Source organism: Eretmochelys imbricata, chromosome 9 (genome assembly GCF_965152235.1).
Source record: "Eretmochelys imbricata isolate rEreImb1 chromosome 9, rEreImb1.hap1, whole genome shotgun sequence".
NCBI classification, from domain to species: Eukaryota; Metazoa; Chordata; order Testudines; family Cheloniidae; genus Eretmochelys; species Eretmochelys imbricata.
In genome coordinates this window covers 94,001,462-94,015,197 of record NC_135580.1, presented here as the reverse complement: position 1 = coordinate 94,015,197, position 13,736 = coordinate 94,001,462, and positions in this window count along the sequence as shown.

The following is a 13,736-nucleotide window of genomic DNA, read 5'->3' as shown; positions in this document are numbered from 1 at the left end:
AGATGAGTGCTTTTCTTTCTCCCCATGAGGATCTGGCAGACTAAATTTAAAATATCTTCTCATCTTAAAATAGAGTTTCATCTAAATAAATACTTCAACAGAATATTCTGTTGGGGGTGGGGGGGGGAGAACTAAACAAATTGTTTCAAATCTAAGTTGATCTCTCTGCCCGCCTGAGCTACCCTGGAGCCTAATGGAAATTGGAATTTGACTATCAGAGGGAGAATAGGGGGAGAAGGGACACAGAACAACAACTTCCAGTAGGGAATATGACAGCTCATACAGCTAGCTTAATGTTGACCTAAAACAAAATATTTCATTTGGGCCTACAAAACATTTCAACATTCCTGAATCTTTCTGTGGGTGAGAGGGATGGGGTGTGGGGTGAATCGATCATTAGTTCTGTGAAAAGTTCAGATATTTGGGGTATTTTCAGTTTGGCATAAAAGCAGATGTCAAAAATATCAGAAATTTCCATGGGATGGGAATTCCATTTTTTTCAGAGTAACAGCCGTGTTAGTCTGTATTCGCAAAAAGAAAAGGAGTACTTGTGGCACCTTAGAGACTAACCAATTTATTTGAGCATAAGCTTTCATGAGCTACAGCTCACTTCATCGGATGCATACTGTGGAAAGTGTAGAAGATCTTTTTATATACACACAAAGCATGAAAAAATACCTCCCCCCACCCCACTCTCCTGCTGGTAATAGCTTATCTAAAGTGATCACTCTCCTTACAATGTGTATGATAATCAAGTTGGGCCATTTCCAGCACAAATCCAGGTTTTCTCACCCCCCACCCCCCACAAACCCACTCTCCTGCTGGTAATAGCTTATATCGGCTCTAGATTGTGATTTAAATCACAAATTGATTAGATGGCCATGCTGTGTGATTTTTTTCCATAAAGGATCAATCAACCTGCATCACTAACTTTTTATTTAAATGTCTTAAAACATTCCAAAGAGCTTTGTGAACATAAAACATAGGATATTGCTTTCCTACTAAGGAAAAATTTTTACTTTTAATTTTCTTGTTTTTTAAGTTATAATCTAGAATTTTATAGATATATTTACATAGTTATTTTCATATTCAAGGTGTCACTAAGTGGTTTACAACAATCCATTATATTTTGATAGAGGAATGACCATGCAAATGCTATTAGTTCAGCAATAGCACACTCGGAGTGTCATTGGAACTTTTTTGTAATTAAGAGAGTTTTGGCCAGAGCCCTCATCGCTTTTTGAAAACTTTCATAGAATCTCTAACTTCCACATGGCCAGTTGCCAGTAGACAGAAAGACCTCTGTTTAATCTCCTACCTAACAGACAATAGCATCAGCACTGAAGAGGAATCCAAATCATGTTATCCATAACCTTCTGGCTCATTGAGGGGAGTGCTTCTGGCATTCCCCCAAGACGACTTACCACCACACGTAAGATCTTTGCAAAATTATGGTAAGTATATTGGGCAAAAGGGTGTTCCTGCAACCAAACTGTATGAAACATCAAGAAGTTTGCTTGAGTTAAAATTCCAATAAGCAGATATTTATGGCTGCTATAAAAGAGGTCATTGGCAGATGCCTGGGAACCTTAATGGCTTGGTAAAGAATTTTAAAAAGGAGGTCTTGGGTAAAGGAACAGAAAAGGGAGGGGGGATTTGGTGGCCCTATGATTGGCACACAGGGAGCCAACCCTCCTTTCTTATAGCCACCTTAATCCTCCTATGAGGTGTGGGGTGGATGGTAAGATCCCAGCAATGGGTTGCCTGGGGGAACTGGATGGAAAATGAAGGGGGGCTGGTGGAAGCCCCTGGTTAGTTATTGAATGAACATGGAGTTGCCTGCACTGTACACTTTTATCTGCCGGGTACTCTCAGACATTTAATAATAAAGTTGCGGCCCGATTAAGTCCATATCAAATGTCTCTTGTCCTCCTTTTGGTATAGCTATACAACAGGACATTGCAAAATTAGCCCCAAGCTTTTGCCATAAACAGGTTTGACCATCCCTAATACTGAGTCTTTAAGGGTACAGCCTTTAGTGTATGAGAGTACACCGGACCCTCGTTAGAACGCGGGGTTCAGGATCCATGCGCGGTACCGCATTAACGCGGGGGCCACATTATCGTGGGGGCCGCATTACCATGGATCCCAATTTAACTATGTAAATTTGGGATCCATCGCTGCGACCGCTGTATAACCTTACACTGTAGCAGCAGGCTGTATATGCCAGAATCCCTGGGGATTAAGAACTGAGGTAAAATAGGTTAACCGGCAATTTTCAACCCTTGGTTCTTTTGGAGTTGGGGGTTGGTGGGTAAGAATATAACAGAAAAGTTAATTAGATGAATAAATGTACAGAAATTGCATTATCAATGACAGGTGAAAGTCACTGGCTTTTTCTGGAAAGAATTATTCTGTTCACTTTACAGTTCTACCTGGAAGTTTTTAGTCCAAAACTATCCATGAAAATAACGGATACTTTCATTAATTTGATTTAGCAAAAATTAACAGACCTAATGAAAGCCTACTCATATATTTAGATCATCATCAAATACTCAATTATAAATTCTTTGGGGAAGGGGATGTTTCTTGTTGTGTGTGTACAGTGTTAACAATTGTAGTCAGAGATTTAGACCTGTCTTATGGCAATACAAACAAATGATGGCAAAAACATATGTCTGCTGCCAAAAACGTGTCTCAGTCAACGTGACCAAAGTAAATTCTAGCTTCAAATTCCTAATAAAATGTACAGACATGCAGATGAAAAAGGCACATTACTCTTATGAGTTCAACAGTAAACTTCATGCATTATGATTTTTAAATCATCCACAAGCAAAAAATACAATTGGTAGTGATCTAAACAGAAAAGCTAAGTGGTCATTCAACCTAATCACAACTTTCTATTGTAGGAGTTGAAAGATCCATCACATTGTATTTGGCTTGTGTAGGCAGAAATATGTCAAAGTTAATAGTTAACTGTTCTCCTACAACATGCCTACATGCATAATTGCACTGAGGAATCTGACAAACACGATACTCCACTGCAAACAGAACATTTCAACAAATGAAACAAATGTTTCTCACGCTCTTTAATATAAGTGACATTTAATTGTTCCCTATAAATTACAGATTCGATGCAGATCCACAGCTAATGTAAGTCAGTACGGTTCCATAAACTTCAACTGAGCTACATCTGTTTACCTTCTCCAGGATTCTAGCCCTGAACCTATAGGATTTCCCTCTGTGCAAAGATCATCATGAGATGGCGTACCTGCCTCTTTGCACAAAGAGGTTATTCATATGGTTGCTGTTCATGTAGCTTCTGAGGATCTCATATACTTTGATCCTCAGCCTTGTGAGGTAAGGACTATAATTATCTCTATGTATGGAAAACAGAGAGAGGAATGAAGTGACTCTTCAGAACCTCAGAACCCTGTGTCAAAGTCAGGAACTGAACTTGTATGTCTTGATTCCTAGTCCCACACCCTGATCACAAGACCTTCCTTGTAGTAGCTTGATGTGGCTGTCCAGTGTGGCGTTATCATACATACATCCTAGTTTGTCTGTCTTTACTTTTGCTTAATACTGCATTCCTTCACTGCCACCCATTTCTCTATCACATCAGATGTAAACTACTTGTCTTTATTTTCAAGGTCCTTCATGACTTATCCCCATTTTACCTATCAACTCTCATTCACTATCGAAAAGTTGATTCCTTGGTCTGATCCGTCCAGGATGTCAGCGTCCATCACTCACTTGTTACATTTTCAAATAAGGTCTCTTGTGTTTTCTGCCATGCTGCCCTCATGTTTGGGGCACCCCACCCTACCCCCAAAAAATTCCACAAAGCTCATTATCTTCCTTCAGATCTCTCTTTACAACTCTCTTCCGCTGTGAGGCCTACAAAAAACTTGACCAGTTACGCTGCTGGAGTGCTGAGACCACAGCCTGTCATGCTGACCAATATTGTCTCATTGTGTCCTTGTACTTCCCCATGTTTGTATCCATAACAGTCTCTTGTCATAGCCTTAGATTGTAAACTCACTAGGGCAGGGACTGTCTTTTTTGTCCTGGGTTTTGTGACTCATCACCGCTGGCGCCTCCTGCTGATTGCTCCGCGAATTAGCTCTGTCCCATCATGGGACAGCTTTTGCATGTGGTGCCTTGCCCTTCATCTGCTCTGCTGCTTTGGGGAGCCTCGTTGCTCCCTGCTTGACAACGTCCTCTTCAGGACACTGCCCTCCGGCAGCGCCCACTGCTCCGGTCTCACCCTCTTCCGGGGTTTGGTGTTATCACCAGTCCACGATCTGCACCTGTTGTAGTGGCCGGCTGCAGCTTCTAAATCTAGCCCCTTACCACTGGGACCAGCCACAGCCTGGATCAGGCCACGCTCCTCTTCAGTCAGGTGTAGCACAAGGGGAAGGGGGGGACCCAGGCCCACCTGCTACTCTGGGTCCCGACCCAGGGACCCTCTAGCGGTGGCCTCTCTGCCCTCCTCCTCTCCCCTTGCCCAGCTATTGTCCCTGGGCCACTTCCCCTTCGGCCCTATGCACCTGCCTGGCCTAGGCTGACAGCCTGGGGTTTTCCTTGGCCGGAGCTCCCCAGCTCCTTCTGCCCCTCCCCAGCACTGCTCTATCCAAGGTGCTAACTTCCAGCTCAGGAGTCAGCCCTCCTCCCTTGACTCACAAGGAGAGACTGCTCGCTCCCATCCTGGGCAGCCTTTATATATGTCTGAGTCTGGCTCTGATTGGCTGTCTCTAACTCAGCCTCTGATTGGCTCCCTAGCAGGCCTTCTCTGATTGGCCGCCCATCTGCACCGCCTCCCTGGCCTGCTGAAGTCCCGTCTAGGATAGGAATGGGGCAGCCACCCCACTACAGGTTTATAAAATGCCTAGCACAGAGGGGTCCTGATTCACAGCAAGTGCTCCTAGGTACTATGATGATACAAATAAATGTCAGTAATAATTAATACAAAGGGGAAAAGCAGGTATAGGAGTTGCCTAGAGAACTGGCAAAGCAGAAACTTAATTGATTGTTAAAGCCCACCATTCAGTACATTTTCCTGACAGTATGTGCATTGCTGATCAAAGTTGCTTCTTTGTTACTAAAACAATGTAAAATGTTCAGCTAGTATAAAGACCCCAAACATTGCTGTGCTTCCTAAAAGCCATCCTGATTTATCATGTGCCAAGTTATTATATGGTTTAACATTTAAATTGAATGCTATTTTTAGCATTAACTTTCAACAGCACAGTGTAAATTATGTTATCAAATGTTATTTTCCACCCATTTTTATGTGCTTTATATGTGGTCTGAACCGGAGGCAAGGTTATAGATTGAAGTAATGCTTTCAATTCACTTTTCAGTTTTAACCCTATAACATAATTTCTGCCAAATAGCTATGTTTACAGTTCTTTCTTTCCTGATATTCATCTAACTTTGAAGTGCAATTGTATTGTGTGTTTCCTTGCTGTTTGCAGGTGTAGACCTTGCTGTGATAGAAACCCATCTTTGGTTTAGTAACGAATATGTCTTGGAGTTGACATATGTCTGATGTAATCTTCAGTGTCATCAATTAAGCTTGGGGTTTAGAACTAATAAGATTTAACACTGATGAGTGTTTGCAGAAGTTTCTGAGTGGCCTTTCCTGAAGTATTTAGTATAAGGATGCATCAGTAGAAGACTAAATCTGTATACAAGCTCTAAAGTTCAGCACAAATGGAAAGAGGTTGCTAAAACATACACTAATGTAATGCATTTTTCTATTTCTTGGTGAAAGTTAGTTATTTATAAGTCACAGGGCTATTATTGGGTTTTCCAAGGTACATGGCAATTGTTTTGTGCTCATTATTTAGCCTCCACACAACTTGTTTTATTTTTAAAACAATTACTTTTAATAGGAATAATTACTTATGAATTAATCAGACACTGCTGTTCTGTAGGGTGATTCGATTTCTGAACAACTCCAAATAGAAGTAACGTCTCTAAACTTAATCAACATTACTTCCACATGGTGCTTGCTTTTTTTTCCCCCCATTCCTTTTCTGAAAGTCAGCCATATTGGTTGCATCCTCAGCATTAATAACAGTAGCCAAACTCTGCCCCTGCTCGATTATCTTGAAAGCTTATCCAAGATCCGTCAGCCACAGGGGTGATGAGGTACCCACTCATGCAAAAGCAGCTGAAAAATTGCAGGCAGGCAACACCTCATTCTTGAACTATTAGCTTCTGTTTTGCAATCTGGCAAAAGAAGGAGGTGCACACAGGATGGGCCAGACATGGGCTGGCATTCTTCTCAGGAATGATGACCTGGCTCGGCTTGAATGCCAGGGATCCATGAGGGGTACCAGGATTTTTCTTGTACACTGCTGGGAGAGGCTGCCTTCATGGGGAAGGCTGCAGCAGTGCAGACTCCCATAGCAGAGTCAGTTCAATTGGTGCTGAGCCAAGTCCCAAACACTCTTCCCATCGGCTCTTCTACTCTCTGGAAGTCCTCTGAGCCTGCCTTTGTGACAGAGTCAGTGCCCCTACTGTGAAGTGTTCCCTAAACAAGCTCTTTCACCTGTTCCCCACTGTCCCAAGCACATCAGCAGCCCTACAGAAAGGATACGGTATGACCATGGAGTCTCCAAGTGATGCTGCTCCCTCTTGCCACACCATGACCATCAGGGGATCCAACCAACCAGTCGCCGGCCATCTCTATACTACAAAATTAAGTCAACTTTATGTAAGTTGACATCAAGCCTCCGATTTAAGCAAGTCAATCTTGTGTGTCCATGCTACGCGCATTGTGTTGGCGGAGTGCATCCTTACTAGCAGGGCTTGTGTCGACGCACGGAGTGCTCCACTGTGGGTAGCTATCCCACAGTGCATGTAGCCAAGTGGAATTTTCAGTTGGGCTTGCAGTGCTTTATGGGACCAAGACATTGGCACAGGTGGTCAGGGGAAACATGGCGTTAGCCTCACATGATGCACTTACCTCCCTCCCTGAAATCAAAGGCAAACAAACCAAGCTTTTTTAACACCATTGTTCATAAGCCTGGGTTACCCGGGTGGATGCCATAGCACAATAAGCATGGACCCCACTCAGCTGTACACTGCTGTTGTGAGCATTACAAAAACCTCACACCTTATTCTGCAGTATGTACACAGCCAATAGAGGAGCGGCCGTGTGGAACAATGTGATGCCACGCAAGCAGCCCTGCTGGAAGACATAATGGCCATACTGGGTCAGACTAAAGGTCCATCTAGCATGGTGTTTACATGGTATTGTTGTAGCTGGCATCGCAAGATATTTACATGCCAGATGGGCTAAATATTCTTATGTCCCTTCATGCTTCAACCACCATTCCAGAGGACATGCATCCATGCTGATGACGGATTCTGCTTGATAACGATCCAAAGCAGTGCGGACTGATGCATGTTCATTTGAGACAGATGCCCGCAACAGAAGGTTGATTTTCTTTTCTGGTGGTTCAGGTTCTGTAGTTTCTGCATCAGAGGGTTGCTCTTTTAAGACTTCTGAAAGCATGCTCCACACCTCGTCCCTCAGATTTTGGAACGCACTTCAGATTCTTTAATCTTGGGTCGAGTGCAGTAGCTATCTTTAGAAATCTGATATTAGAATCTTCTTTGTGTTTTATCTCATCTGCAGTGAAAATGTTCTTAAATAAAACAACATATGCTGGGTCGTCATCCGAGACTACCATAATGCAAAATATATGTCAGAATGTGGGTGAAACCATGGAGCAGGAGACATACAATTCTCCTCCAAGCAGTTCAGTTACAAATTTAATTAAACACATTTTTTTTTAACAAGCATCATCAGCATGGAAGCATGTCCTCTGGAATGGTGGTCGAAGCACGAAGAGGCATACAAATATTTAGCATATCTGGCACGTAAATACCTTGCAGTGCCAGCTACAAAATTGCTATGCGACTGCCTGTTCTCACTTTCAGGTGACGTAAATAAGAAGCTGGCAGCATTATCTCCCACAAATGTAAACAAACTTGTTTCTCTTAGTGATTGGCTGAATAAGAAGTAGGACTGATTGAACTTGTAGACTCTAAAGTTTTACATTGTTTTGTTATGGAGTACATTTATAAAAAAATCTACATTAGTAAGTTGCACTTTCATAATAAAGAGATTGCACTACTGTACTTGCATGAGTTGAATTGAAAAATACAATTTCTTTTGTTTATCATTTTTATCCTGCAAATATTTGAAATAAAAATAATATAAAGTGAGCACAGCACACTTTGTATTCTGTGTTGTAATTGAAATAAATATATTTGAAAATGTTGAAAAACATTCAAAAATATTTAATAAATTTCAGTTGGTATTCTGTTGTTTAACAGTGCAATTAAAACTGTGATTAATCATTTTTTTTGTTAATTGCGTGAGTTAACTGTGATTAATCGACAGCCCTAATTCCTATTTTAGAAAAAAAGGGGTTTTAGCAGCTCAGCACCTTTTCTATTTTGTATAATCTCATTGCTGAGCTCAAGAAGAAAAGTAAAATCAGGCTTTGCAACATACAGCTTCGACTCCGAAAGGCTCTGTGCAGGAGCCAGAGAAGAATATGCACCTAAAATGCTTTTGTATGTGAAGAGGCAAAGATGAGCTTATTCCCCTCATGATATTTCCCACCTGCTGGGTTTTTCACAGCATGGCAACATGCCTGGCAGTGACAATGTGGAGGAGGCAGAAGGATGATGCCACCTAGGAGGAGCAACTGATGGCAGGAGTCCAGCCCACGCTGTGTGTGCGGCAGAGGGAAGAGCTGTGAGTGACAGACTCACCAGGGAGAACTTTTGATCCACGGAGTGGGTAGAAAAGAAAGGTCAGTTAAGCTAGCAGACAACACAGTGTTTGTGATGGAAAACAGAGTTTCACAGAAAAACAGCTGGTGTTTGAGGTGGAAAACAAAGGGAGAGTGCTAATAATTCCAACTTGGAAGCTGGGAATAGTGGTTAGGTGCTATCACAGAGGCCTAGTCTTCACTACAAATTTAGGTCGACATAAGCCACGTTAAATTGATCTAATATTTTAGACCTTCCGCCAACCTAAGTGGTCTGTAAAGTAGACTTCTGTACACCACCTCTGCGAGAGGCATAGTGCTTCATTTGACATACATGGGTATAGTGTAGACACTGCGTTGTGTAATTCGAATGAATTGGCCTCCAGGAGGTGTCCCACAGTGCTCTGCTGTGACTGCTCTGGAGAGCACTTTCAACGCCACTGCATGTCAGCCAGGTACACAGGAAACAGCTGCTCTCCTGTTAAAGCTGCAGGAACTTTTGAATTTTCATTTCCTGTTTGATCAGCGTGGAGAGCTCACCAGCACGGCTGATCATGGAGACTCAAGGCCACAAACCCTCTCCAGCATGGAGTACACAGGAGGTGGTGAATCTTACTGCTGTGTGGGGAGAAGAGTCAGTACAGGCAGAGCTCCAATCTAGCAGAAGAAATGCTGACATCTATGCCAAGATCGCGCGGGGCATGGGGGGAAGCTTTGGCATGCGTACCAGAAGACAAGGGAGGTGAGCATTCGTTCTTGGTCTTCCCCACAGACATGCTGTTTTTATGAGGAACTTCATACGATTCTCAGTGGCAACCCCACCCTACCCCAAACACTCCATGGATAGCTCCCAGGAGACCTCTAACAACAACGAGGAGGACACTGTTCAGAGAATCACAGGGTTGGAAGGGACCCCAGGAGATCATCTGTTGAGGAGGAGGAGGAGGAGAATGTGAGGCAGGCAAGCGGAGGATCCATTCTCCCCAATAGACAAGAACGTAATTCTACATTTGTAAGTTCAACTTTCATGATAAATTGCACTACAGTACTTGTATTAGGTCAATTGAAAAATACTATTACTTTTTTTACAGTGCGAATATTTGTAATCAAAAATAAATATAAAGTGAGCACTCTACACTTTGTATTCTGTGTTGTAATTGAAATAAATATATTTGAAAATGTAGAAAATATCCAAACATATTTCAATAAATGGTATTCTATTGTTTAACAGCATGATTAATCGTGATTAATTTTTTTAATTGTTTGACAGACCTAATAGGAATATAAACAAGCTCACAGATTAGAAGTTTTTTCATATATTTAAGAGTTTTCTTTATTGTATTTGTAAGTTTTACAGGTAAATCATTAAACAGGGGATACCTGTTGGGTCATAAATTAAAGAGAAGACAGGTGAAAAATTGGGGAATCAACTCCTGAGGTAGGAACTAATGCTAGTCAGGGATCTCTTATTTATATAAAACATTTGTATGTAGTATCATTAGCACCGGATGACTTCATGTATAGTGAGTGGTGGCAACAGGTGAAATGCTGAAGTCAATGAGAGTATTGGCATTGACTTCAACATTGTGAATTCCCTCACGGACACAATCCTGTAGAGCTTCCAATCTGAAACCCAGATTCTGGAAATCTACTGAAAATGTTCTGTATATACCTCTGTTCCTGTTTAGAGTCTCACTGGAAAGTGGGAGTAATTTTGTAACCAGACATAACTCTTTGCTGACACAGGGTTCAAGCTGAGACCAACAAAGCCAGAACTTGGGAGGAAATGAACATCAGGCAAGGAAGAAGCAGAGAGTTACATGAATAAGGGTGGCTAAGGTGTATTGCAAACTTTGTGTTGTTTTTTGGGGGTGCACATATTTTATTTTTTGTTTTTAGAACAAATACATGGGGTTATTCTTTAATCCATTTCAGATTTTGCCTTAAATAAATACCCAAGGTTGTCTCAGCATTTGTGGTACTTATCTATATTTACTATGGGGAACACTGCAAATACTGAGGCAATGATAGTCACCAAAGGTTTTTTTTAGGGTAACTATAGCTTGAACAGAGCTCTGCATTGAAAAACAGCACATTTTATTTAAGAGGTACAGTTTTATGCACAAAACCCTGAGAACAATATGTGCTGGCATGGAATCAGAAAGGGAGAATTTACCTTTGTCACTCTACAGAAATTGTTAAATAGTAATATTAAACTACACTTTCCTCCAAGGATATTAAAACTCATAAAGTTTCTGCTGTTTGCATAGTAAGTTGGTTGTTCATGGCACCCATGAATGCATCTGTTAGGTGCACCAGGAGAAGAAGTGTATAAATCTGTGGAGAAATTTAATTATGACATACAGCCTTCAGCTTTGCTGATGAAATAACCAAAATGTCCCATTTGGCACCAAATCACTATGATAAGAGATTGCTCTAAATACTTTTTTTAGAAGGGAAGAGGGCCATGCCACTAGAGCTGGTTGGAAATTTTCCAACAGAACAGTTTTTCCATCAGAAAATGCAATTTTGTCAAAAGTTAAACATTTTGTGGAAAGTTGTTGGTTTCAGTTAAATTTTGTTTTGGAAGAAAATGGAAAAAAAACAGTGTTTGACCTTTTTGGAACAGGACATTTTGAAATGACTTTTCATTTTATCATATAATCATAGGACTGGAAAGGACCTCAAGAGGTCATCTAGTTCAGTCCCCTGCATTCATGGAAGGACTAAGTATTATCTAGACCATCCCTGACAGGTGTTTGTCTAAACTGCTTTTAAATCTCCAATAATGGAGATTCCATAACCTCCATAGACAATTTATTCCAGTGCTTAACCACCCTGACACTTAAGAAGTTTTCCCTAATGTCCAACCCAAACCAACCTTGTTATAATTTAAGCCCATTCCTTCTTGTCCTATCCTCACAGGTTAAGGTGAACATTTTTTCTCCCTCCTTCTTGTAACAAACTTTTATGTACTTGAGCACTATTGTGTCCCCCCGTCTTCTATTTTCCAGATTAAGGAAACTCAGTTTTTTCAATCCTCCCTCATAGGTCATGTTTTCTAGACCTTTAATCATTTTGTTGCTCTTCTCTGGACTTTCTCCAATTTGTCCACATCTTTCCTTAAATGTGGCATCCAGAACTGGACACAATACTCCAGCTGAGGCCTAATCAGTGTGGAGTAGAGCAGAAGAATTACTTCTCATGTAGGGTGAGATAATACCTTTTATTGGATGGGCTTTTGTTAATTGGTGAGAGAGACAAGCTTTCGATATACGCAAAGCTCTTCTTCAGGTATGGGAAAGGTATTCCAAACTTCACTGCTCAGTACAACATATTGTTTAACATAAATACTGAGCATATGTTCAAAGGGACCATTGAAGGTGGAGTGGTCTTTTAACATCTCTGCAGACAAAGGACAAAAAAAGGTTGGCTTAGTGGGTTACAGATTACTGTAATAAACTATAAATCCCGTGCGTCTGCTCAGTCCATGATTTTTATTGTCAAGCAGAGTTAGAAATTCAAGGTTCCAGGCTCATGATTTGAAAGTGTTTCGCAAGTTTCCTTTGAGGATGAAAATGGATAGATCAGATATGGAGTGATAGCTTTGTGAAAACAGTTCACCCACGGTTGTCATGGTATTTTTGCCCTATAATTTTCCTGAGTGAGTTCAATCAAGAGTGTAGTAATTGTCTGGTTTCACCCACATGGTGAATGGTTGGGCATTTAGTGCACAGGATGAGGTACGCCATATGTTGTGATAGGCATGCGTAGGATCCATGGATCTTGAAAGGCATGTTCTCAGAGGGAGTGATGGTCATTGTAGCAGTTGAGAGATGTCTGCAGGTTTTGCGTCTGTTCTGGCAGGGTCTGGTGCCACTTTGAGTAGGTGTGTCTTGGCCTGTGAGGAGCTTGCTTCTGATGATCAGCCTGGAGAGGTTGGGGGGTTGTTTAAAGGCTAGAAGCGGTGGTTCAAAAGAAATTTCGTTCAGGATGGGGTCCCCATCAAGTATGGGTTGCAGTTGTTTGATACCCTGAATGGGTTCCAGTGTGGGGTGGTAGGTGACAACTAGAACTGTGTGGCCGGCGGGAGCGTCATTTCTGTATTGAAACAATATTTGGGAGGGTATTTGGGTGGCCCATGTCATGATGCAATCTACTTTGCTGGTGAAGTGCCCTTGTTTGGTGAAGGCAATTTTGAATGTGTTAAGGTGTATATCCCAGAGTTTTCCCGATATTCTGTGGTATCGGAGTGCTTGGCTATAGGTAACAGATTTCTTGTTGTGTTGGGGGTGGTCACTGGATCCATGAAGGCAGATGTGATGAAGCTGATCATGGTATCCAGGAAGTTGATGCTAGTGTGGGAGTGTTCCAGAGAGAATTTAATGGACAAGTGCTGTTTGTTGAAGTTGCGGTGGAAATCTATGAGGGAGTTGAAGTCCTCTGTTGAGAGGATGCAAATATCATCAATGTATCTCAGGTATGTCATTGGTTTTGTGGTGCATTTGTTGAAGGAACTCACACAGGAAAATGATAAAAGATTGTATCACGTGTGGGTGAACGCTTTTCACAAAGCAAGTCAGATACAGAATGATTATCGGTCCTCACCCTCGAATGAAACCTGCACAACACTTTCAAAAGACATATCTGGGAGCTTAAATTCATAACTCTCCTAGACACTAAAAATCAAGGACTGAACAGACACTGAATTTATGGCTTATTACACCAATCTGTAACCCACTAGTCCCCCCTTTTTTGTCATATGATGGTAATGAGCAACTCCACCTTGAATGGTCCCTTAAAATATATGCTAACTACCTATGCTAAACAATCTGTTCCAGCTTGTGATGGAACAGAGTACCTTCCCCAGGCTGAAGAAGAGCCCTGTGTAGCTCGAAAAATATGACCATATTTACAAGACAAGGTATTTGACTG